The 21,382-nt window shown below is 48.1% G+C and overlaps 1 protein-coding gene across 2 annotated transcripts in view; it reads right to left on the bottom strand.

The window, feature by feature from the left end:
- LOC105467801 (4-aminobutyrate aminotransferase) overlaps window positions 1-13,511 on the bottom strand; it is a 102,701-nt gene extending 89,190 nt beyond the window's left edge. Inside the window, exon 1 of one of the 2 annotated variants that reach the window (XM_071084104.1) lies at window positions 13,364-13,511. The gene's annotated coding sequence lies outside the window, so the exon portion shown is untranslated. The remainder of the gene's footprint in view (window positions 1-13,363) is intronic. The other variant, XM_071084103.1, reaches the window with a different exon arrangement.
- Window positions 13,512-21,382: the final 7,871 nt, after the last annotated feature.

The following is a 21,382-nucleotide window of genomic DNA, read 5'->3' as shown; positions in this document are numbered from 1 at the left end:
GGCCTCCCAAAGTGCTGGGATTACAGACCAAAGCTCAGCTTCTGAAGAACCCGGAAGAACGGGACTGAAGACTAGCACCTGCTCCGTGGGAGGGCAGGTGACCAAGTGCTCTCAACAAACACTTTGCATCCAGATGTGCGTCCCCACCTCAGAGTCACTGTTTCCCACTCTTTCCCCAGTGCACCCACCATCTCTTCCTTCTCAAGGGAAAAAAACAGATTAGACCCAACCTGGCTCACCCGTGATCTGGGAGTGGTTCAGCAAGCTTCAGCATGCCTTCACCTCCACCTATCCAAGGCCACTCTGCACTTCCAAAGCCCCTGAGTACAAACAAGGTTGGTCTTGCACTCCATACCCTGTCTCTGGGGGCTAAGGAAAGCACTTTCAGACTTTCTCCATATACCACCAGTTCATATTGAGCATTTATGACTTTTCAAGCCTTTCTCATCTGCAGTGGTAGTTGGTCTTCCCAAACTCTGCTGTGATCATTAGGTGAAAAGACATTATTGTACCCATTGATGGATGAGTAAACTGAGGCCAGAGAGAACAGTGGGCATATGCAGAAGTGTCCCTGTGGGTCAGTCCTAGACACCAGGGCTCCACAGTCTTCAAGCCTCAGTTTCTCACTAGAAATGCTGCTTTTAGTAGGAGACCCTGGGCGAGTCAGTCATCCTTTTTGAGCTTCCATTTCCTGTCTCTGAAATCTGATCAGCCTTTCCTCATAGGGCTGTTGTGAGCAACAAGGTGAGCAAGTACACACAAACACAGCCAATGTGAGTGGCCACTACTCATGGCTCATTGTCATTATCACGGGTAAAGCTGGAGCCAAAACTCTGTCCAGGGTCCTCTGCATGTTTTCTCCCGTTCACCCTGCCAGTCTGCCTCTGAATCCCTCCTGGAACCTGTCCCTCGATCAGAATGTCCACACTCTTCTGTGTGTGGCTCTTCTTTGAGCCCTGCTTCCAGCCCCTTGCAGGACTGGACACTTGGGGCTGGGGCAGGACGCCAGGCATGCAAATCTGCATGCAGGCATTCATTCGCACAAATGCTCCTTGGTGTGTGCATTTCCAGACTGTCCCCAGACCTGCGCTCAGCCTGCGAAGCCAGCAGAGTGCTATTTACAGCTCTGGGCAGAGAGAGGAGGCAGGCTTTGTTCCCATGCACAAAACAGCCCTGTCCTGCTTGGGTGGTGCCTTGCTCTTTTGGCTGGTGTTCGGCCAGCCTTGCCCTGAAGGAGCTTCCAGGTTCTAAAACGTTTTGCAGGAAGGCCAGTAATCTGCCCCTGGGATTGGCTGTTTCCCTAATGAAACCTGAGCTCAAAGGCTAGTGGGAGAAGGTGTCTGTCTACTCTTCATTCAGCTTCCAGGAGGATCTTTCTCAAGTGCTAATAAAATCACATCACTGCCTTGCTTAACTCTCTTCCATGGTTCCCTATGAGTCTCTGAGTCAAGTCCAAATTCATGACCATGGGTCACCTGGCGGGACATGATCTACTCTTCCTACAGCCTTCACTTGCCACTCCTCATCCACTCATGCCTCTCCCTCATTTGAACACTGTTTTGTTGTTGTTGTTGTTTGTTTGCTTTTTTTGTTGTTGTTGTTTTGAAACACAGTTTTGCTCTGTTGCTCAGGCTGGAGTGCAGTGGTGCAATCTTGGCTCACTGCAATCTCCGCCTCCTGGGTTCAAGCGATTCTCTTGTCTCAGCCTCCCAAGTAGCTGGGACTACAGGCGCACACTGCCAGGTCCGGCTAATTTTTTTTGTACTTTTAGTAGAGACAGGGTTTCACTGTGTTGCCCAGGCTGGTCACGAACTCCTGGCTCAGGCAATCCACCTGCCTCAGTCTCCCAAAGTGCTGGACTACAGGCGTGAGCCACCGCACCCGGCCGAACATTGGTTTTATAGAAAAAAGAGTTATGCGCTACCTGCTTACAACACAAATTTTTGGATTATCTGATTCTAGCCTTGTTCATTATTATTATTATTATTTATTATTATTATTATTTTGAGACAGGGTCTCCATTGCCCAAGCTGGAGTGCAGGGTCGCAATCTTGGCTCACTGCAAACTACACCTCCTAGGCTCAAGCAATTCTTGTGCCTCAGCCTCCCGAGTAGTTGGGACTATAGGCACGCTTGACTAATTTTTTGTATTTTTGGTAGAGACAGGGTTTTACCATGTTGCCTAAGGTGGTCTTGAACTCCTGAGCTGAAACAATCTGTCCACCTCGGCCTCCCAAAGTGCTAGGATTGCAGGCATGAGCTGACGTGCCTGGCCTTGTTCATTATTTTCAAACTATTTCGTTGACTCCTTTGTAAGTTGTAGAAAACTGGTAGACAAGCAAATTCTGCCTTGTCCAACCATGTTTGCCTCTGTTTGGAATCTATTTAGACGTCACTTTACTCTTTACATATTTGTACTTTATTTGGCTGCTCCTTTGAACTGGTTCTAATGTCTGCCTGGTTCCCTCACCGAATGAGCCTAATAAAATCGTTGAGTGTTTGTTTTTATATCTGTATGAGATTCATGATTTTACCCCTGACTTTTTTTTTTTTTTTTTTTTTTGAGACAGGATCTGGCTCTGCTGCCCAGGCTGGAATGCAGTGGCATGATTATGGCTCAATGCAGCCTCGGCCTCCTTGACTCAAGTGACCCTCCTGCCTCAGCCTCCTGAGTAGCTGGGACTACAGGTGCACGTTACCACACCTGGCTAATTTTTAAAAGTTTTTGTAGAGAAGGGGTCTTGAGGGGTCTTGCTGTGTTGCCCAGGCTGGTCTCAAACTCCTGGGCTCAAGTAATCCTCCTGCCTCAGCTTCCTGAGTAGCTGGGACTACAAGCATGCATCACCATGCCCAGCTAATTTTAGTATTTTTTGTAGAGGCAGGGTTTGGCCATGTTGGCTGGGCTGGTCTTGAACTCCTGAGTTCAGGTGATCCACCTGCCTCAGCCTCCCAAAGCACTGGGATTGCAGGTGTGAGTAGCTGGGACCACAAGCATGCATCACCACGCCTAGCTAATTTTAGTATTTTTTGTAGAGGCGGGGTTTGGCCATGTTGGCCAGGCTGGTCTTGAACTCCTGAGTTCAAGTGATCCGCCTGCCTCAGCCTCCCAAAGCACTGGGATTGCAGGTGTGAGCCACCATGCCCGGCCTATTCTTTTTTTCCCTGCGATTTTCTTGGAACGGCTTCCTATGAACTCTCTGGGCCTGTTCATGATGCTCTCCCTGCCCAGAGTCTCTTTTTCTTCTTCTCTGCCTTTTCCTCCTGAAATTTCTTCCTCAGAATCCCCAGGAACGGGGAGTGGTAACCTCTTTCTGCTTCGAGCTTGAACCTGTAGTCACTCCCACACACCTTTGGCACTCTCCTCACTGTGCGTTCCTTGTTTTGGGGCCTGTTTCCGCATGGCTAGTCTAGAAGAGACGCTGGTGTGGTAGCTGAGTCTTTGTCTCTCCCTCCGTCTCTCTCTGTCTCTCTCACACACACAGACACATAGACACACACACATACCCCTACTACTGTACTGCACATGGAAATCATACAATAAATGAACACACTCATTGACAAATGAATGAATGCCAGATGGCTACATCTGTCCACTCCAGATAAGCCACCAAAAGGGAGGCCTGGCTTTCCTTGTTCAATACTATAGATACCAGACAACCATGCCTGGAGTCTAGTAAGTACCCAATAAACACTGGTTGAATGAACCAAAAAATACAACTTAAGTTCCTGTTCTTGCATCACTTTTAAGTCATCTCTCCTTTCTCCACTTTCAGAGGACAGACCTAAGTAGCTTCAGAATGCTCCCCCTCCACCCCATATTTTCATTATCATTGCAGCATTTCAGTTCTTTTTTTCTCTCTCTCTCTTTCTTTAGAAACAGGGTTAGTTATAATATGTTAGGGCTGGAGTGTGCAGTAGCTATTTACAGGCATAATTCCACTACCGATCAGCACAGGCGTTTTCACCCGCTCTGTTTCTGACCTGGGCTGGTTCACCCCTTCTTGGGCAACCTGGTGGTCCTCCACTCCCAGGAGGTCACCATATTGATGCCAAACTAGTGCAGACCCCTGATTAGCATAGTACACTACGGCCCAGAACTCCTGGGCTCAAGCAATCCTCCTGCCTCAGCCTCCCGAGTAGCTGGGACTACAGGCATGTGCCACCCTGCTCAGTGGATACAACATTTCAATGCTCTTGATCCCATTCCCTTTAAGGAGTGGAGGGTGATCTCCACTCTGCTTCATGGCCATCGTGTGACCTTGGGCAAGGCACTGCTCCTCCGGGCTTCCGTTTTCCCACAGATAAAGCGAGGCCAGTGTAGACATTTCAACAGATAACATAAGGCAAAGATACAAATGGCCAATAATGCCTGAAAGATGCTTCAGCTCAGGCACCACTTACATCGTAACAGATGCTGTCAATGTAACTTATCAGCAAAGTTATCCCTAGCTTAGCTCTGAGTGTGGGGGTTACAGATCTGTCTAAAATAGCTTCTCAAACTTAAAAGTGCACATAAACCACCCCAGGGGATATTGTTAAAATGCAGATTCACATTCTGTAGCTTTGGGTGGGGCCCAAGATTCTGCATTTCTAGCTAGCTCCTAGATGATGCAATGCTGCTGGCTGCCGGACCACACTTTTAGTAGTAAGGTACTAGAACACGGTGGTTCCCACCTTTGAAGGAATTCTCAGTGCAGCCCAGGGACAGAGTGCCGGCAAGTTGCCGATGTCCAAGGTAATAGATGTTAGCACCTAAATGGGAGATGCTGGCAGTGAAGGTTACGGGACCTCTGAGAATGGACAAGGTTGGCAGGGGTCGGGGGCTGGTCCAGGATTCCTAGAGAACATGGAAATAGAGTTGGGAGCATTCTTCCCGCCAGTGATTCTACTAAATCATAATTCTGGTGGGCAGGGGCATCAATCTGTGTTTTAACAAGCTCTTGAGGGCATTCTGATGCTGCCGTTTGAAAAATACTGTGCTAGACAGAGATAAAGGGGTAGGCTACTCTGGTTGAAGAACAGCATTCTGTTTTCCCACGGTAGAGTTTGTAAATTGGGTTCATTTATTCATCCATTCATTCACACATGCATCCATCAATCTAGCCAACCAACAAAGGGGTTGTGTCTGTCCATCCATGCATCCATCCACACCCCCAGCCATCCAACATCCAACAAATACATGCTGAATGCCTCGTGTGTGTGTGTGTGTGTGTGTGTGTGTGTGTGTGTCTGTGTGTGTCTGTGTGTATCCTGTTAGGCACAAGCAATCTGATTGAAATTGTAGATATACACGCCTGTCTTAGCCTCTAACCAGTGATTCTCAACCAGGGGCAATCTGATTCCCCAGGGGACACTTCACAATGCCTGGAGACATTTCCAGCTGTCACAACATGGAGGAAAGTATGTTGCCAGCATCTTGTGGGTGGAGGCCAAGAATGCTGCTAAACATCCGGCACAGGACGGCCTTGCTTCCACGTCAGTAGTATAGAGGTGGACCAGGAGCAGTGGCTCACGCCTGTAATCCCAGCACTTTGGAAGGCCGCGGCGGGCGGATCATCCGAGGTCACAAGTTCAAGACCAGCCTGGCCAACATGGTGAAACCCCATCTCTACTAAAAATACAAAATTTAGCCAGGCGTGGTAGCGGGCGCCTGTAATCCTAGCTACTCGGGAGGGTGAGGCAGGAGAATCGCTTGAACCTGGGAGACAGAGGTTGCAGTGAGCTGAGATTGTGCCACTGCACTCCAGCCTGGGCAACAGAGCGAGACTCCATCTCAAAAAAAAAAAAAAAAAAAAAAGAGAGAGAGAGAGAGATACCAGTCATTGGATTAGGGGCCACTCTAATGCAGGAAGACCTCATTTTAACCTAATTAATTATTTCTGCAAAGGCTCTATTTCCAAACTAGGTCCTATTTATAGGTCCGGGTAAACATGATCATACTACTGCACTCCAGCCTGGGCAACAGAACAAGACTCCCTCTCAAAAAAAAAAAAAAATGTGTTGAGGCTGAGAAACTTTGCAGTAGACTGTGAGTTCCTGATGGGCAGGAACTGGTGGTATTCCCAGGATCACAAGACAGTGTGTGACCTACAGGAGCTGAGCAACTATTTAAGTGGATGAAGAAATAGTGACACAAACAAACATTCATTTATATAAAGAACTCTGGGCCAGGCGAGGCGGTTCACACTTGTAATCCCAGCACTTTGGGAGGCTGAGATGGGAGAATCGCTTGATCCTAGGAGTTCAAAACCAGCCTGGGCTACATAGGGAGACTCCATCTCAACAAAAAAATGCTTTTAAAAAAATTAGCCAGGTGTGGTGGCACCCGTTGTTCCAGGTGCTTGGAAGACTGAGGCAGAAGGATCGTTTGAACTTGGGAAGTCAAGGCTGCAGTAAGCTATGATCATGCCACTGCACTCCAGCTTGGGTGACAGGGTGAGACTCTGTCTCAAAAAAAAAAAAAGAAAGTAAGCAAAAGAAAAAGAAAAAAGAACTCTTACAGCTCAAGAACAAAAAGACAACTGAATTCAAAAATGGGCAGAGAACTTGAGTAGACATTTCCCCAAAGATAACATAAAAATAACCAGCAAACACACAAGATGCTCAATGCCATCAGTCATTGGGGAAATGCAAAACAAAACCACAATGTGGTACTGCTTCACACTCGCCACAATGACCCCAATAATAATAATCAAAAAGTGGAGGTCAGGCTGGGCGCGGTGGCTCAAGCCTGTAATCCCAGCACTTTGGGAGGCCGAGACGGGTGGATCACGAGGTCAGGAGATCAAGACCATCCTGGCTAACACGGTGAAACCCCGTCTCTACTAAAAAAAAATACAAAAACTAGCCGGGCGAGGTGGCGGGCGCCTGTAGTCCCAGCTACTCGGGAGGCTGAGGCAGGAGCATGGCGTAAACCCGGGAGGCGGAGCTTGCAGTGAGCTGAGATCCGGCCACTATGCTCCAGCCTGGGGGACAGAGCGAGACTCCGTCTCAAAAAAAAAAAAAAAAAAAAGTGGAGGTCGGGCGCAGTGGCTCATGCCTGTCATCCCAGCACTTTGGGAAGCCAAGGCGGGCGGATCACTTGAGGTCAGTAGTTCAAGACCAGCCTGGCCAACAAGCTGAAACCCTGTCTCTACTAAAAATACAAAAACAGTAGCCAGGCGTGGTGGTGGCCCATGCGTGTAATCCCAGTTACTTGGGAGGCTGAGTCAGAATTGCCTGAACCCAGGAGGTGGAGGTTGCAGTGAACCGAGATCACACCACTGCACTCCAGCCTGGGTGACAGAGCAAGACTCCCCTGGGCCCCCCAAAAGTAAATAAAAATAAAATGGTGAAAATGGTCAATTTCATGTTATGTGTATTTTACCCCAATTTAAAAAATACATTTCTGCATTCAATCAATGCTCCTTGAGTATCTACTGTGTGTATAGGGAAGTGTGCTATGCATTTGAGACACAAGAATAAATGTGATGGATGTGATGGATGTGATGGCTGCTTCCAGGCAGTTACAGATTGGGAGGAAATCCAGCAAACAGTGATGGACCCAAGAAATCTAGGGTGTGATGGACCCAGGAAGTCTAGGATGTAGATGACAGGAGTTGGGAGGAGAAATGGTTTTCCCTGGCTGGAGGTGGGGGGAGGGTCGGGGGAGTCTACCTATAAAAGCAATGTGAGATAGCTTTTGAAGGAGGAGGAAAACTTGCCCTTGGAGAGTTAATCTTATTATTGAAGGGATGTGTAATTAGAGGTCACATGATGGCATCCCATCCCTGCAATGGGTAAGACAGTTTAATGTGTGGAGTGTCTAGAGAAAGCAAGGATGGTTAGACCCCAGGAAGGAGGAGCTAGAACACAGACCCCCTCAGAGAGCTCCCTCAGGCTTTCTGTGAAAAGCTCCTGCAGCGCAGTGGTCATGGTGGATCTGAGGGCAGAGTGAAGAAGTGAGGACAACTGATTTAGCCTGCTAAGCATTCTTGGGGCCTCAGGAGCCCCCACTGTCCTTTCTGAGGCTTTTGTCTTCTGCCTCCTGGCAAGGACCAGGCAAGCAGACAAAAAGGTGCGAGAGGCCGGGCGCGGTGGCTCAAGCCTGTAATCCCAGCACTCTGGGAGGCTGAGACGGGCGGATCACGAGGTCAGGAGATCAAGACCATCCTGGCTAATACGGTGAAACCCCGTCTCTACTAAAAAAATACAAAAAACTAGCCAGGCGAGGTGGCGGGCGCCTGTAGTCCCAGCTACTCAGGAGGCTGAGGCAGGAGAATGGCGTAAACCCGGGAGGCGGAGCTTGCAGTGAGCTGAGATCCGGCCACTGCACTCCAACCCGGGCGACAGAGCGAGACTCCGTCTCAAAAAAAACAAAACCAAAACCAAAACCAAAACCAAAAAAAAAGGTGCGAGAGACCAGGGCTTGTATTAATTAAGCACCTACTAAGTACCAGGGGTTGGAACACATGGTTTTATGTAATCCTCACAGCAGCCCAATGAGGGAGGTTCTACTATTGCCTCCTCCTCCTACCATTTTTTTTTTTTTTGGCTTTCATGTTTTTTCCTTTGTCTTTTAGCTATTTTAAAGATAGAGAAATGAGGCACTGAGAGTTAAAGTGGCTGGCCTGAGGTCATCACGTGGGTGAAAGCTGGATTCAGGTGAGGTCAGTCTGATACCAGGATCCCTCTAGGTGCTCAGAAAAGGAATTCTCCCATGGTAAGGAAGGAGGCCTGGCCTGCTGAGATGAGCCTCAGATTCCTGTCTCTTGGCCCCAAAAACTATTGGCAAACTCAAAGCTAAATTTCACCACTGGCAACTTCTGGTGTGACCAAGTCTCTCAACTTCTGTGGGTTGTGCTCTACTCATTTTAATTTTTATTTTGTGATTAATTATTTAGAGTCTCCCTTTGTTGCCCAGGCTGGAGTGCAGTGGCTCGTTCACAACTCACTGCAGCCTCAAACTCCTGGGCTCAAGTGATTCTCCTGCCTCAGCCTCCCAAAGTGCTGGGATCACAAATGTGAGCCAAGGTGGCCAGCTCACTTTGCTCATTTTTAATGCATGGGAAGCGGGTGGAGATTTATTTTCTTCTTCTTCCCCCATGAATATGTTCTCATACATATATACTATCTAGGTCCCTTTAATTCTCCACTTCCCTAACTATCTATGTTCATGCATATTTACTTTAAAAAAAAAAATAGGATCATACTGGCTATATTGATTCTGTGACTTTATCTTTTTCATTAAATCATATGCCTCAGGAACCTTTCCAGGTCAGGAATGTGGATCCACCTCATTCTTCTAAAGACTGCTCATTCTCCCACATGAATGCATATGCTGTAACCCATTCCTATACTGGTGCAGTATTCCTATGCAGGCTCTGCCATAGACATTTTTATGTTATGTCAGTGCAAGTGTGAGCATTTCTATGCGAGATTTTTCAAAGTGGGATTGCTGGACCGAAGGGCATGCCATTGAAGTTTCGAAAGACCCTGATAACTAATCTGAACAGGTCCCAGAACTCAGTTGTTTCTCAAACAATTTCTGGCATGGATGTTTCTTTGATCCTTGGTGGAGAAGCGGGTGACGGTCTTAGGCAAGTCTTTTAACCTCTGGGAGGCTTAGTTTGCTTATCTGTAGAGTGAGAAACAGTGTCATAGACACAAGAGTGCTTTGGAGATGATAAGGTCCTATGTAGGCTGGACACTGTGGTTTATTCCTGTAACTCACACCTGTAACCCCAGCGCTTTGGGAAGCCAAGGTGGGAGGATCACTTAAGCCTAGGAGTTGGAGACCACCCGACTCTGTCTCTACTGAAAAGGAAGACAAAAACCAAACAAGAAAATCCTGTGTAAATGTGAGACATTAAAAACTGTTATTAACATTGGAAGGCTCCGCAGCTAGACACATCTCCTTCTCCTCATTACATGGAAACCAAAACAAGGAGTCTGTGCAAGAAAGAAGCTGTTTTTGGTTTTATTTTGTTTTTTATGTTTTTGGAGACAGGGTCTCACTCTGTCACCCAGGCTGGAGTGCAGTGGTGTGATCACGGCTCACTGCAGCTTCGACCTCCCCGGGCTCACGCAATCCCCCCACCTCAGCCTCCCAGGTTGCTAGGACTACAGGGGCATGTCACCTTGCCCAGCTAATTTTTTTTCCTGTACTTTACAGAGATGGGGTTTTGCCATGTTGCCCACGCTGGTCTCAAACTCCTGGGCTCAAGCCTACCACCCGCCTCAGCTAGGAAGCTGTTTTATATTAAGTATTAACTATGTTTAAGGCCATGTATTAGACCAGCAGTTTTCAATAAGGAAGGAAAAGGATGATTCTGCTCCCCAGGGCACATCTGGCAATGTCTACAGACATTTCTGATGGACATGACTCATGGGGTGGGGAGTGTCACTGGCATCTAGTGGGTACGGACCAGAGGTGCTGCTGAATATCCTACAATACACAGGGGGGTCCCACAACAAAGAATCCTCCGACCCAAATGTCAACAGTGCCCGAGATGAGAACCTGTCATCTAGACCTGTCTCTTTTCTGATGTCCAACTCCAACAAATCTCATTCAAAGATGAGGAACGGAGGCTCGCAGACATGAATGACTTGCCTAAGGTTCCACAGACAGACACTACCAGTGACCAACTCTCTGCTCCATCTGGCTTCAGGGTCTGTGGTCCATTCCATATACTACACTGTCACTCTGGGAAGGCATCGCCTAGTCCCCAGGCGCCTTAGCCCTGGCAGATTATCTACAGCAAGGGTTACAAGTTTTGCCTTCAGGCAAAAGCACCTCCCCACTTCATGATTAGAGATTTTATGACTTTGCACGTGTAATCATTGTTTCTGCTCATTTGCTGTGTGCTAAACATTTTATGAGAATTAACTCATTTTACCCCAAGGATATGTCACAGAGAGGTTAAGATCAGACACTAAGTGGCAGATTTGTGCTCCAGACCCAGATAAAAGGTCTCCAGGGACCAACCTCTCCGCCTCTCTACCGTGGTTCCCCTCATGCTTTGAACTTCGCCTTGGCAAAGTTGGGGTACAACAACCAATCCTTTAGCTGGGAACTGGGTGGGGGCAGAAACAGAGAGAGCCCCTACTTCAGACTCTCTCATTTGTAGGGACCCAGTCCCTGCTGCCTAGGGGGACGGTCCTAGAGAATCTGCCAGAATTTCAGCTCTTTTCCCATGCAATGCCCCAGGAGAAAAGACACAGGGCTCTGAATAGAGATGAGACAATGTGCAGGGAACTCAAAGCCAGAGGGCATGGGCAGGGGCTAAGAGGGAGGGGACCTTGGAGGGAAGGGATGTGACATCCTTAGGTCCTGTCCAAAGTTCTTGTAGCAAAGCCAGCTAGGCAACTGAGGTTCCTGCAGTAGCCTCCACTCCAGTATCTGATTCTCATTAGCCGCAACTGATCTTATTAGCTCTCCTGGGTCAATTTGGATTTTGGCAAGCCTAGATTTGGCAATGGCCTCAATACAAAGATTACACGGGGAAGCAGGGATGCACCGACACCCAGGAATGCTTTCCCCGAGGCAACCTGCTAGGGAACAGACGTTGAGTTCCAGCTCTGCCCCTTCCTGGCTTCATGACCTTCGCAGAGCCTTGGCGCTTCCTCTGACAAGTGGGGACTTGGGACCCAGCAGTCCCCAAGTCCCCATTGTAAATGTGAGGACTGGGGCTTGTGTCAGGGATCCTAGCACCCTAAGGGTTCTGGAGGGGTTGGGGCCAGTTGTCACCCACAGGCTGGGTGACCTTGAGCAAGTCTCTTCCCCTTTTGTGCCTCTGTGTGTTTAACTGTCAAAGGAAGGGGCCACGTCTTCAATGTAGAAGCCCTTTTAGGTCTTAGGACTCCAGACTGGACCATTTACCTCTCCCTGGGGCTGATCTCTTTGGGCCTCGAGGAAACACATTTCTCTATGACTCCACGCCGCAGCACAGGCTCCAAAGAGCAAGACACGACTCACTGCCTCCCTCTCTTCTACCCCCCAACCTGACCCACCAGAGAAGAGCTCTTCCCACCCCCTCCCCACCCCCAGGTCACCAACATCCTGTCCCTTAGTCTAGCTTCATCAAAGCAGCAAAGCCAACACTGTCTCCTCCCCATTGGATGGGCCCAGTAGCACCCATCTCTCTTGGCTGAATGCCCAAGGAATTCCACCAGGCAATGCCCACAGGAGCTTGAGGGGGTGCACAGGAGTTTAGGGGGAAAATGGGGGTCCTCTTGGAAGAGGGCCAGTAGTCCTCTCAGACTGTAAGAGAGGATGCACTGAACACAGCCCTTTGTGTGTGTGTTGGGGTGGGGGGTGGGGGAGAGGTGTCGGGTGGTCTCTGCTGGTCCTACTGCCTCAGAGGCCATCTCTGCTGTCAGAGTTTGAAGACTCCTGGAAGGGCCTCTAGGCCCCGGATCCCAGTTTCAAGAGCTCCAGTCTTACTAAATCTCACTGAATCCCGCCCTGGTCTTACCTTGGCCAGGGTGGGTGAGGAAAGGTGAGAGGATGTGAAATAGGTGGGGCAGCCAGGTGTGGGAGTGGAGCTGGGGTGAGGTAGAGAAGGATGGGATTGGGAGCAGTGGGAAGATGGCGCAGGGCGTTACTAGGCTGGGGTTTGTGTGAAAGGGCTTGGGAGGAGTGGAGGGAGGTGGATGACTTGGAGGGGTGGCCAGACCTTTGCCCTGCTCCTGAGTATGAAGATCCCTCATTTTACATCTTTACTGGGGAGGACAGGGGAAATCCCCAAAAGCCTTTAATGTGGTGGTATCAGAGGCCACCCTGCCTCTCTGACGGGTAGGGAGGGGTCTCCGGCAGGGCTAAGGGTGAATCATCTATCTCTCCAGAGCTCAGTATCTGGGGTGGGAGGGTGACTTGCAGGTCTCTGCTCCGGGATTTCCTTGTCTTATGATGGGGGGAGAGCTTCCATTTTTCATGGAGGGGGAGGTCACTGTCATTTATGAGCTGAGAAGACTCCCATTATTCCGAAAGAGAGGGGAGAAGCAAGACACCCAAACTTAGTATTTTAAGGATGGGGAAGGGGAAGGGGCATCAGTCTCCCAAGAGGTGAGGGGGCTCTAGAGACCTGGGGACCACTTTTAGGGGCCACATTCTATTTCAAGGGGTAAGAGGGAGAGGACTTCTGTCTAGAGCTGGAGCCAGGAGGAAGGGCCCATTTCTGAAGGAGAAAGGAAGGTATTTTGCTCTCTGGGTGGTAGGAGTTCCTGTCTTTTGGGGGGAGGGGCCTCGCGCCTTGGGAAGATGCGGGCTCCGTTTCTTAGGAGAAGATGCCCAGGTTTTGCTCCCTGGGGGCAGGGCAGAAGGACCTCCTCTCGGCTCTCCTCGGAAGGGCCCGTCCCAAGCCACCCGGCGCCTCGCGCTCACCTCCAGGCCCCGGCTCCGTTCCGCGGAATCCGAACCGCCGGGTTCCGACTTGCGGGATGCGCGCCCCGAGTTCCGGCCGCGCTGTGTGTCTGCTCGGCTTCCCCCAGCGACTCGCTGGACTCCCTGGCTCCGCCGAGCGTCCTGGCCAATCAGCGCCGCCAGCCCCGGCCCTCGCTCTCGCCGCAGCCAATGGTTGCGCCCGCCACGGGCCACCGCCCCCGGGAGGGAGGGGCAGGCGGGGCGGGGGCAGAGTCCAGCCTCCGGGGGCGGGGGAGACGAGGGCTGGGGCGGGACCGACCCGGGGGCTGGGAAGAGGGACCGCGAGGGCTGGGAGGAAGTGCTGGAGCTGGGGAGGAGACGGCTGAGTATCCCCGTCAAGTTGTGGGGACACTGGACCCTCTGGGGGGCAACTCCATAGGTTGATTTGACCTGGATCTTAATGGGCCTTTTACACCCTCAGGGCTGCAGGCTAGTGTAGCTCCACCTCCACTCGCGTCTCGGATCCGGTCTCTGGAGCTCTAGAGTCAGAATCAGAAGGGTTCCCTTTGCGGAGGAGGGAAGGAGCATCCCGCCCTCCCCACCTCAACCCCCATCTCGGCCCTCAGGGCCCTGCCAGCCCTTCTTGCTCCCAGCGACTTTCCTCCGCCGGGCCCCAGCACTCCGGAAGACAAACAGGTCACTGGGAGTCAGAGGGGGTTCCTTCTGCATGACCTGGAGCCGGTCACTGCGCCTCCTGATTCTCAATTTCCTGAAATTGGGACAACAGAGATTGTACCTCCTTCGTGGGTATAAACGAGACCCTAGATGTGATGAAGGTCCCTTTCTACCATTGTATAAAATGCTGTGTGGAAGCTAGGTAATACTCAGCTGTGACGGACAGATAGCCCCCACAGCTTTCTAGAGGTATTTGGAAAGAGGATGCAATCTTTCAGTGACAAAATCAAAGACACAAAGAACTGCTCATCAAGACCACAGGCGATGACCAAGTGCTCATAATGAATGAATGGATGGATGGAGATTACAGACCTTAAAAGGCAGAGAAAGAGTTCAGCTTGGTTCTCTCCACTCAGCCTGATCACTGATCACTTGGTATCCAAGATGTTACAAAAAAAAAAAAAAAAAAAAAAAGGAAAAAATAAGTAAAAAAGGAAAAGAGAAAAATAAATTTCAATTTTTTAAAAAAGCAATGACTAGTCAACCGAATAACTGTATTTTAACTGTATCTATTTATTTATTTTTTTAGAGACGGAGTCTTGCTCTGTCACCCGGGCTGGAGTGCAGTGGTGCGATCTCAGCTCGCTGCAACCTCCGCCTCCCAGGTTCAAGTGATTCTCCTGCCTAAGCCTCCTGAATAGTTGGGATTACAAGCGTGCGCCACTACACCTGGCTAATTGTTTAATTTTTTAATTTTTAGTAGAGACAGGGTTTTGTCATGTTGGCCAGGCTGGTCTCAAACTCCTGGCCTCCAGTGATCTGCCTGCCTCGGCCTCCTGAAGTGCCGGGATTACAGGTGTGAACCACCACACCCAGCCTGTATCTGATTTTAATTTAGGGTGTAATAGTAACAGGAAGCTAGTGGCTATCATATTAAAAGCACTGATATAGCCAGCTAGTAATGCTGAGTGAAAAACTACATGTTCAGTAGGAGAAATGGTTGTTTTTGTGTATTGAAATTATGGATTATTCTAATATTACTTTATTTGCATGTCCATGTCAGTAATTTTTTTATCCCCTTTGGTTTATTTTTAATAGAGGATAAACTCTACAATGTCACTAATTTCTAATTATTCTATAATGAATATATATTACTCTGGTAATAAGAAGAAAATATTTAAAATGAAAAACAAAAAGGAATATTCTAAACCAAAGGGCCTGGAGCCAGTACTCTGGGAGGATGAGGCAGGTGGATCACTTGAGGCCAGGAGTTCGAGACCAGTCTGGCCAACATGGTGAAACCCCATTTCTATTTATAAATATATATTTTTTAAGAGTCTAAGCCAAAGGTTGACAAACTATAGCCCATAGACCAAATGTAGTTCATCATCTGTTTTCCTGTGACCATGAGCTAAGAATTGGTTTTACATATTAGATGGTTAAAAAAAATTCAAAAGAATAATAATGTTATGTGACACATAGAAACTATATAAAATTCAAATTTTACTGTGCATAAATAAAATTTTATGGGAACACAGCCAGGCCCATTTATTTATTCATTGTCTGTGAGCTACAACAGCAGAGCTGAGTAGTTGTGACAGAGACTGTGTGGCCTGAAAAGCCAACAATATTTACCTTCTGGCTCTTTGCAGAAAAATCTGCCATGTCCTAGTCTAAGGCAATCAAGGGAAATAAGAGGTGTGTGCAGCCATCTTCATTCATCTGTTCATTCATTCATTCAACTAGGTATTGAGCACCCATTTGTAGGTCAGGCCCTGGGAAAGAACATTTCTAGGGGATGAAAGGAGCTGCTTTGTCTCTACTTAAGGACCGGGGAGAGAAGGCTATTTAGAGCCAGGTGCTTCGCAAGCTGATTCTCAAATAGCTTCATTGTGATACTTGTGAAGAAAACTGTCAGCGTGTGGAAAAAGCCCTTTCCACATTGGCTTCCCTTGCATTTTCTGCCGTTCTGCAGTTTTCCTATGGAGCTGCTTGGGGTTGCAGGTGTCTGCTGGGGAATGCAGAATGTTTCCCAGAGTTTGGCTGAGGCCTGGGATGAAGACTCACCCATGCTCTGTGCCTATCAATAAGCTCCTTCCAGAAGAGCAGCTCTAGCTGGGAGGGCCCCCACTGCACTCTGGAGAGGAGAAATGAAAACGAAGGCAATGGTGAATGAGGCTCCAAGGGTACCAGTGGCCTGCACAGGAAACTCTTAGAGATCAGCAGCCCATTGTACAGAAGAGGAGACTGAGGCCCAGAGAGGAGGAAGAACTTGTCCAGAGCCAGATTAAAGCACATATTTTATTGGCTAGGCCTGTGATTTCCACATCCCTGGTCACAAAATAATAAAGAGATATCATCTATCCAAAACTATAAAGGGCATTTTGATGTGGTGGAAAGGGGATCAACTTGGGAGTCAGACCTAATATTGAATTCTAGTTCCAACTCCCAATGGCTATGTTACTCTGGACATGTCATTTACTTCCTCTCAGTCTCTATGCTCTTATCTGTAAATTGAATAAAGTATCTACGACATTTTCACATGTAAAAGAATGAAGATAGACCCTTACCTCACACCACATAAAAAACTAAACAATGGATTAAAGATCGAAATAAATATAAGACCTAACACTATAAAATTCTTAGAAGAAAATATGGGAGGGGGGAGAGATGCAATGGCTCACACCTGTATTCCTAGCACTTTGGGAGGCCAAGGCTGCCAGATCACTTGAGCCCAGGAATTTGAGATCAGTCTGGGAAACCTGGCAAAACCCCACTGTTACAAAAAATACAAAAATTAACCAGCTGTGGTGGTGTGTGACTGTGGTCTCAGTTACTTAAGAGGCAGAGGTGGGAGGATTGCCTGAGCCTGGGAGGCAGAGGTTGCAGTGAGCCAAGATTGTGCCATTGCACTCCATCTAGCCTGGGTGACAGAGCAAGACCCCATCTTAAAAACAACAGCAACAAAAAAGCATTGTGATTATACTTAATGCCATTGAATTTTACACTCTAAAATGGTAAAAAACCGGCTAATTTTGTGCAATGTGTATTTTACCATAATAAGGAAAAAAGTATGTACCATAGTAGGTCATTGGGTGGGGTAAGTAAGGGAAGTTTGCTCCTGGTCCCTGGTGGGCAGTGTCCACTGGCGCTGTACGTAGCTGTACTGGTTTTACCAGACTATCTGCTTGATTGTGAGAGGTGGGCCAGAGCTCATTCATTCATTTAGTAATTTTTCCATCAATTTGTTCAGTCATCAAATACACACTTAGCACCTACTGTATGCCAGGTGCTAAACTGTTCTAGGCATTGGGGATTGTGGTCCTGCCCCCACGGAGCTTCCATTCTGCAGCTGGGAGACAGTGTATAAGAAGGTGAATGTGTAACTAAGAAAGCTCTTTTCTTTTTTCTTTTCTTTTCTCCTTCCTTCCTTCCTCCCTTCCTTCCTTCCTTCCTTCCTTCCTTCCTTCCTTCCTTCCTTCCTTCCTTCCTTCCTTCCTTCTTTCCTTCCTTCCTTCTTTCCTTCCTTCCTTTCTTTTCTTTCTTCCTTTCTTTCTCTCTCTCTTTCTCTTTTTCTCTCTCTTTCATTCTTTCTTTTTTTTCTTTCTTTTTGAGACAGAGTCTTGCTCTGTCACCCAGGCTGGAGTGCAGTGGCACTATCTCGGCTCACTGCAACCTCTGCCTCCCCAGTTCAAGCGATTCTTGTGCCTCAGCCTCCTGAGAAGGTGGGATTACAGACGTGTGCCACCATGCCCAGCTAGTTTTTGTATTTTAAGTACAAATGGGGTTTTGCCATGTTGGCTAGGCTGGTCTCGAACTCCTGGTCTCAAGTGATCTTCCCACCTTGGCCTCCCAAAGTGCTGGCATGAGCCACTGTGCCCAGCCTAGGAAGCTAATTTCTGGTAACAAGTGCTCTAAGGAAATGCAAAATAAGGTGATGTTCCTGGGATCAGGGTGGGTACACCAGCCATGAAGCTCAGGGAGTTGTCCGCAAGGCTGTGACATTTAATCTGAGGCCTGAATGCTAAGAGGAAGGCTTCTATGGGATTATCTTGTGCTCGTTCTCATGCATTTTGACCCTTGTGCTAGGCTCCTAGAAGACCCAAGGGCTGCCTCCAGCTTTCCTCCTCTGAACACCTCAGGTAATATGAGGAAAGCATGAGAAAGTGAACCAGGCCCAACAGGCAGCTGCGGCATCTGACATGTAACACACATGTCAGGGCTTTGTTCTACTGTCATTGTGATGACTGGGACCATCAGCACTGCCAGCTGAAAGGATGCGCGGCAGTGCAGTCCCCCTTCTGGCTCAAGACACAGTGAAATGACAGAGGAGCTGGGACATACTGCCACCCCCATGCTCTGCAGGACTTCCTAAAGGCAGAAAGTGAACAACAGACAATTCTCATGCTCAAGATGTCAGTGGTGCCAAGCTTGAGAAACCCTGCCTGAGTTAATGTGTATATAGTTCCAAGAATACAGAAGGAGCTTAGTACATCCTGGGTCCCTTCCTCCTGTGGCTAGAGATGCCCTGCCTATTCACCCCAATTCTTCTTGACAATACATGGCTGTGGCATCTCCAAGGGTCAGTTGGAGTGTAGCTCCCTCATCGAGACTGATGGAGAAAATAGCTAAACATGTACGTCTTTTCTGAGATCTTTGATGACCTGACTTCTGACAGTGCTTGGCATGCAGTAGGTGTTCTGGCAATACGTATCAATTTCACTGCATGAAAAGAACAGCAGGATGCTGAGGGAGGACATCTCAGTGCTCTCTTGGGGAGCTCTTGGCCCTGAGGCGCTGTCCAGGAACTCTCTGCTGAAACTTCACAGAGGAGGAGAAAACTCAAAAAATGTGGCACATATATACCACGGAATACTATGCAGCCATAAAAAAGAATGAGACCATGTCCTTTTCAGGGACGTGGATGAAACTGGAAGCCATCATTCTCAGCAAACTAACACAGGAAGAGAAAGCCAAACACCATGTGTTCTTACTCATAAGTGGGAGTTGAACAGTGAGAATACATGGACACAGGGAGGGAAACATCACACACCAGGGCCTGTCGGGGGGTGGGGGGCAAGGGGAGGGAGAGCATTAGGACAAATATCTAATGCATGTGGGGCTTAAGACTTAGATGACGGGTTGATAGGTGCAGCAAACCACTATGGCACATGTGTACCTAAGTAACAAGCCTGCACGTTCTGCATATGTATCCCAGAACTTAAAATAAAATAATAAAGAAAATAAAAATTTAAAATAAATAAACAACTTTATTAATTTTATTAAGATGAAAACAAACAAAAAAGAAAACCCGAACTAAGATTGAACTCCTCCCCACTGAGAAAGCAAGCCCAGGCATCCTTTCTCCCTCTCATCCTCATCTTTCCTCCCTACAGACAATGGAAGATGAAAATCAGGAGACAGACTTGGGCGCAGTGGCTCACACCTGTAATCCCAGCACTTTGGGAGGCTGAGGTGGGTGGATCAACTGAGGTCAGGAGTTTGAGACCAGCCTGGCCAACACAGTGAAACCCTGTCTCTACTAAAACTACAAAAAAAAAAAAAAAAAAAAAAAATTAGCTGGGCATGGTAGCAGGTGCCTGTAATCCCAGCTACTAGGGAGGCGGAGGCAGGAGAGTTGCTTGAATCTGGGAGGCAGAGGTTGCAGTGAGCTGAGATTGTGCCATTGTATTACAGCCTAGGCAACAAGAGCAAAACTCCATCTCAAAAAAAAAAAAAAAAAAAAAAAGAAAGAAAGAAAAGAAAATCAGGAGAAAAGCATGGCAGAATGGTTATATCCTCAAACTCTGGAGTTAAAGAGAGTTGGGCTCATATTCTGACTGTGACAATGAAGAATTATGTGACTTTACATAGATGACTTCAGTTCTGAACCTCAGTCCCATCTGTAAAATGGGGATGATGATCACAATGCCTGCGTCTCAGCGATTTCATGAATGTTAAGTGGGAGAAGTGCCTTAGAGCACGTAGCAGGCAGTGGAGTGGTTGGCATGTAGTAAGCACTCAACAAATATTAGCTATGACCATAAACGTTTTCATAATCATCACTCTTGTAGTTTGGGTTCTCCTAGAAATAGACTCAGAGACAAATATTTGAGTGCTTTATTTGGGAGGTGATCTCAGGATGATTCCAAGAGATATTGGTGGGTCGATAATAAAGGGTGGGTTATCTAGCAAATAATCACTGTGGGTGACTGGAGCTCCATTCCATTTGGGAACACTGGGAGCTGGCACAGAACAGTCACTTTAGGACTATCCCACCATGGAACAAGGGAGCTGGGATATTTATACACCAACTACTCCCTGACATTGGCCAAGAACTGCTTGCTCAGGATGTCAACTCCCCAGCACTTCTGGCCACCTGTCCCTTTCAGGTTGAGCAGACTCAGGTGACCAAGGAACACCCTCAGGGTAAGTCTCAGATGATGACAGAGACAGGTGAACTTGCAAAGAAATAGAAAATGCTGCACAGATATTGGCTTCTCCTCCAGCACCATCACCTGTGGCCACAGCTAATGTTCTAAATGCCTCTGCTGGGCTATCATAGTGAAGGGGTGACCTGCCCCTCCACACTTGTGGACGTTTCTCGTTAGGTGGAACGAGAGACTTGAGAAAAGAAATGAGACACAAAGTATAGAGAAAGAAAAAGTGGGTCCAGGGACCAGCGCTCAGCATACAGAGGACCCACTCCGGCACCCGTCTCTGAGTTTCCTCAGTATTTATTGATCATTATCTTGACCATCTTGGAAAAGGGGAAGTGGCAGGATAATAGGATCATCGTAGGGAGAAGGTCAGCAGTAAGACATATGAATAAAGATCTCTGTGACATGAACAAGTTTAAGGAAAAGTGCTGTGCCTTGATATGCATATGCAAACATCTCCATAAACCTTTTTAGTGCATAAAGAGCAGCATAGCACATCCCACCTTCAGCCCTAAGGCGGTTTTCTCCCATCTCAGTAAATAGAACATACAATCAGGTTTTACACTGAGACGTTCCATTGCCCAGGGATGGGCAGGAGACAGATGCTTTTCTCTATCTCAACTGCCAAGAGGCCTTCTTTCCTCTTATGCTAGTCCTCCTCAGCACAGATCCTTCACAGGTGTCAGGCTGGGGGATGATTAGGTCTTTCCCTTCCCACGAGGCCATATTTCAGACTATCACATGGGGAGAAACCTTGGACAATACCTAGCTTTCCTAGGCAGAGGTCCCTGTGACCTTTGGCATTGTATGTGTCCCTGGTTACTTGAGATTAAGAGAATGGTGATGGCCGGATCTCAGCTCACTGCAAGCTCTGCCTCCCGGGTTTACGCCATTCTCCTACCTCAGCCTCCTGAGTAGCTGGGAC

Source organism: Macaca nemestrina, chromosome 18 (genome assembly GCF_043159975.1).
Source record: "Macaca nemestrina isolate mMacNem1 chromosome 18, mMacNem.hap1, whole genome shotgun sequence".
Taxonomy (NCBI): domain Eukaryota; kingdom Metazoa; phylum Chordata; class Mammalia; order Primates; family Cercopithecidae; genus Macaca; species Macaca nemestrina.
The sequence above is the reverse complement of the archived record's forward strand: the minus strand, read 5'-3'. Positions and strand labels throughout refer to the sequence as shown.